Source organism: Chrysochloris asiatica, unplaced genomic scaffold (assembly GCF_000296735.1).
Source record: "Chrysochloris asiatica unplaced genomic scaffold, ChrAsi1.0 scaffold00056, whole genome shotgun sequence".
In the NCBI taxonomy this organism is placed as follows: Eukaryota; Metazoa; Chordata; class Mammalia; order Afrosoricida; family Chrysochloridae; genus Chrysochloris; species Chrysochloris asiatica.
In genome coordinates, this window is record NW_006408574.1 from 13,613,853 (window position 1) to 13,619,187 (window position 5,335).

Below are 5,335 nucleotides of genomic sequence, written 5' to 3' on the forward strand. Positions count from 1 at the left end.
CTGGACTGTTAACTGCTCTAACCACAAGGTCAGCAGTTTAAACTCTATGCAGGGTCCTATGAGTTGGAACAGACTAGATGGCACGTAACCGTTCAGTGATATTGGCTCCATTCTTCAAGATGTACCACCTTTCTCAGTAACCTTTTCTGAATTAGTTCACCATCATCTAGGTTGAAAGTTTCATATCTAGTTTGCAGCAGAAGCAGGAAATGAACCCAAGTCAACTCGCTCCAGACTCCATCTTCTCAGTCATTTATGCAGTTTCTGGTAGTAGGAAACGCATCCCTAGAAGTTTCTTGGATGAACTAAAAATGGAAATATCACTGGAAGCTGCTTTGTTTCTCTCGGCAGATAGTTCTCTGAAATCCTCTTAAGTGCTGTTAAGTGGTAACTTTCTAATTTGGATGCCTTCCCCTGACCTGTACTAAACTGGTGAGAATGTGGCATCCACATCTGAACACGCTGGTCCCTAAGGTATTGCAAATCTTCCCACTTGAGCAAGGGCACTTGACCATCCATGGTTTTGTGATTCCTTTAGTGGGCATTCCACAGGTAATCTCCAACACCAGGTAAAGACCCACTTGCTCCCAAAGTGTCCAATCAGTCCTCCCAGGGCAGGCACAAAGAACCCTTTCTGAGTTTACCATTCTTCCTTAGTTCTCTAATCAGCAAAAATTCCTTTTTTTTCCCCTCAAGTCAGTGTTTGTTCATGCATTTCCAGAGGCCTGGGAAGATATTATGCAGAGAACACGCCCAAGCATATAACCGGGTAGATTAAAAGATCCAGATGGACACCCAATGTACTCACATAAATACATAAAAAGCCCAACTAGAGCTCTAAGTGGTGGCACTTATTGTAAAATGGCACTGAATACTGCTGTTTCTTCTATTTCTAAACCAATTTAGATTTCAGGGCTCATTTGCAGCACTGGTTCTATTGCCATCCGTAACCCAAGGGACTTTCACATTCTCTTCTTCACACATATTAGTCTTCCTCCTGGTTTTTTTTAAAGGCATAAAACTTTTCAATGAACTTATGCTCAAATCGTTGACCCCCTGAGCCCCTTTCTACATGTCTCAATGCAAAATCAGGGGGAAAAGAAAAGAGCCACAAATGGATTCTAATCCATCCTGAAGTCTGTCCTTTGGGTCTGTGTTCACAAAGGACTGCATGTGTTTGGAAGATGTCAGTCTCAAGCTGAATGTCACTGCTGCAACCGCATGTGGAGAAAACACCTAAAGAAATGGAAGAACCAAACAGGTCAAGTGTTCATTGACCACCAGTTGGGAGTCAGATATCTTCATGCTGGACTCTGATGGTCTTGGCAGATCCTTTGATGTGTGTTCTTTCCACAAAATTAGAACATTTGAAAATGTCACCAATAATTATTTCAGTGATGAACAAAAGATTGTAACTGCCAGTTCTCATTATGAGCAGATACAAAAGAATTTGTGATTCATCCAGAACCTTTGTCCTCTGAGCTCCCTGGCTTGCACAGAGACTTGTCTGGGCCATGATCCAAAAAGGATAGGAAGATTTTATCTATTTGTTTATCTGTCTCTCTGTCTATCAATATGTTAATCTATTGATCTACCAATAAGGAAAAGATAGAGGCACTTTTACAAGACATCCCATCACTGTGTGCTAAATGATCCCACATTATGCTTTTAGATTAGCTGATGGGAAACATAGAATGGGAAAAGGGCAACACCATTGCTCCATCATTTAACAGAAAAAAATAAGAACCTTAAGCACCCTCAGAGGAATCAGAAATTAGTGCTAAAAATTAGAATATATTTTATCAGTGACTGGCTTATTAGATTTCAGAAGCTGACACATAAGAGAATTCTAGTAGTCCAAGATATAGTTCCAGAATGCCTTAATAGTCTTAGAGTGGATCCTGTGCCACCAGGACACGTCTTCCATCTGACACACGCTGCTGTTCTTTAGGTGCTGTTGCGTTCTTTGTGACTCATAGCAGTCTTCTGCACAGCCAAAGGAACCGCTGTCTCACCCTGCTTCATCCTCACAACTGTTGTTATGTTTGAGCCTGTTGTTGCTGGCATGGTGTCAAACCATCTTCTTGAGGGCCTTCCTCTTTTTCACTGACCCTTCACTTTATCAAGCATGATGTCCTTCTCCAGGAAATGGTCCCTTCTGATATCTGGTCATCTTTGCATCTAAAGAGTCTACTGGCTGTATTTTTTCCAAGAAAGATTTGGAAGTCCCTGGTACTTTTAATATTCTTCTTCAACAGTCTTTTTTACTAATTGTCCAACTTTCACATGCAAAAGAGATTATTAAAAATGGCATGGTTTGAGTCAGGCACACCTAGTCCTTTTTGCCTTTTAACACTTTAAAGAGGTCTATCTTTTGTAGCATTTTGCCTAAAGAAATGTGTCATTTGATTTCTTGGTCAGTGTACAGATTGAATGTGTACAGTTAGGTGAAAGGATACAACCTTACCACATACCATGTTTGATTTAAAACAATTTAGTATGTCCCCTTTCTGTTTGAACCACTGCTTCTTGGTCTGTGTACAGATTTCTCATGAGCACAATGAAGTATTCTTGAATTATCTTGCTAATGTTTTTGTTGTTAACTGCTGGTAAGTACGTTCCAGTTTATATCAATTCTGCATAGGATCTCCAAGGCTGTAAATCTTCATGGAATTAGGAAGCCTCATCGTTCTCACCTAGAGTGTCTGGTGGATTAGAACCATTAACCTTGTGGTTTGCAGTCCAGTGCTTATCCTATGAAACTATCACACTCTCCATCTTGTATATGTCGTTCGGTACTGTCAGTTCAATTTTGACTCATAGAGTCTCTGTCTACGGTTTACAAGGAGCAGCTGGTGGGTTTGAACCACCAACCTGTGATTAACAGTCTATTATTGTTGACCCTACAGCACCACAGGAGGGCACCATCTTGTACATTGTTGTTGTTGTTAAGTGTCATGGTATATTCAGTATTCTTCGACAATACCATAACTCAAATGCACCAATTGTTCTTTAGTCTTCTATAGTCTTTGTCCAGCTCTTGTATGCATAAGAGGTCATTAAGAAAGCTATGAGATGAATTAGTGTCTCACTGTGGTTTTGATTTGCATTTCTTGATGATTAATCGGAGTCCCAGGAGTTCTGGTGTGGCACCGTAGAATAAGTACAAAACCACAAGGTCACTTTGACCCACAATCTAGTTGGTTCAAATTCACCGGCCACTCTTTGAGTGCCCTATACCAGGTCAACGTGAATTGAAACTGACTCGACAGTACTTAACAAGATGGTACAAATGGTTAGTCGGCTTGTCTGCTAACTGAAAGGCTGGAGGGTGGAATCCATTAGAGGTTTATGTGAGAGAGGTCTGGAGATTTATATCTGAAAACTCAGTCATTGAAAACCCTATGGGGAAAGCAGCCGTCTCCAGCAAAATGGAGTGGGAGAAGGATCAGAGCCGCCAGAATGCCTGAAGTCCAACCCACAGAGATAAGGGTGTGAACATTCTCATTTTTTTTGCATCTGTTCATTGGTCCCTCCCTGTCTGTGTGCCTCTATTCTGGTGACAAGAGGGGATGCCTGAGTGAGTGGACACCCCCACCTCACCCAGAGGGTTCTATTACACATGCACACAGATCTGTTCAGCAGAATTTAAAAGGACAGTTTCCACTTAAAAGCAAATGGCAGCCCAAAACAGCCACAGCCAGCCCTGTACTGTTTATCACTAGGAAAAAGGCCTGAACAGGGGTTTTGGAGCTGGAAACAGAAAGACTAAAAAGGAAACAGGCCAAAAATTAAATCCTGAGTTATTTCATAATGACCAACAGTGGCATATTGAAATTTCTCAGATGGCGTTGAAGGCAAGAAGCTGTGAGAGGGACATTAAAGTCATATTCATATTTAGCTGCAGATTTTTCTTTTTTCTCTCTTCTCTCTTTTCCCAATTTTAGATCACAGTATCCAATCTGTATGTTTTTCTGTTGCTGCTTTATTTTTGGTCCCCTCTTTACCTCTAGGCGGCTCTTTCTCTCCTTACATTAGACAAGAAGAAACAGCAATTGCAATCATATAGTCAAGCTATTAAGGTCATAGCCAACTACTGATTATGCCTAAGAAGCAGATAACCATCTCTGAACATGCACAGAAACAAAATTAAGTAACTGAGACAAATGAGCTGGAGGTAGACCTTGACTCCATATTGGAAGGAGGGCAGGCTTTGGAAATGCCTGAGAAGGAATTCAGAAAAATGATCATGAAATGTATCAAAACACTTTACAGAGGAGTTGAGAAAAATAAGGTAGAAATCAGGAAAGTGCTATAGGAACAATCAAATAAGACATATACAGCATTGGAAACAATTCAAAACCTACATAAAGAGGTCAAAATGATTAATAACAGAATATCAGAAATGGACAATACACTGAAAGGGCAAAGGAATAGAACTGAAGAGATGGAAGCCAGAACCAGTGAGCTGGAAGACAAATTTCTCAATACTACAAAGATAGAAATGCAAGCAGAAAAAAAGGATAAAAAATCTGAAGAAGGTCTAAGATTCATGTTAGATAATATGAAGAGAAATAACTAAAGAATTATCTGCATTTTGAACAGGAAGACTCACACAAGAACACAGAGGAAATAGATGAAGAACTGCTGGAAGGAAATTTCCCTAACATCCTGAAAAGTGACAAGATAAACATTCAAGAAACTCAACGAACCCCAGGAAGGACAGACCCTAAAAGAAAATCACCAAGACATATAATAATAAAGCTCTTCAAAATCAAAGATAAGGAGAGAATCCTGAAAACAGCTAGGGACAAAAGAAATGTTACATACAAAGACAAGCAAGTCAGATTAAGCTCAGATCTGTCAGCAGAAACCATGCAGGCAAGAAGGCAATGGGGAGACATATATAAAGCTCTGAAAGAAAAAAAACTGCCACCCAAGAATCCTCTATCCAGCAAAGCTGTCAATCACATACAAAGATGTAATCAAAACATTCCAGGATCAACTGAAGCTAAGGGATTTTGCTAAAGCCAACCCTGCACTTTAAGTATCCTAAAAGAAGTTCTGTGGACTGAGAACCAACAAGAACAGACAACAACCAGAGACTGACATACATGGCAGCACGACCCGGAACTCGATGACAAATGGAAGAGTCAAGAAAGAACAAAACTTTAAGAACAAATTCAGAGGATCTGGAAGGTCAGTCTATGATCAAAAGTATTACAATATGAAAGAAGGTAAACACATAGGAACAGAGATCCAGGTGGTGAGAAGGTCAGGTAGATTACAAGATAAAATAGAGGGTCTTAAATGGAGGGAAATTGAATAGAATATA

At 40.1% G+C, this 5,335-nt stretch overlaps 1 pseudogene; it reads left to right on the plus strand.

The window, feature by feature from the left end:
- The first annotated feature begins 438 nt into the window (after positions 1-438).
- LOC102818769 overlaps positions 439-5,335 on the plus strand; it is a 6,331-nt pseudogene continuing 1,434 nt past the window's right edge.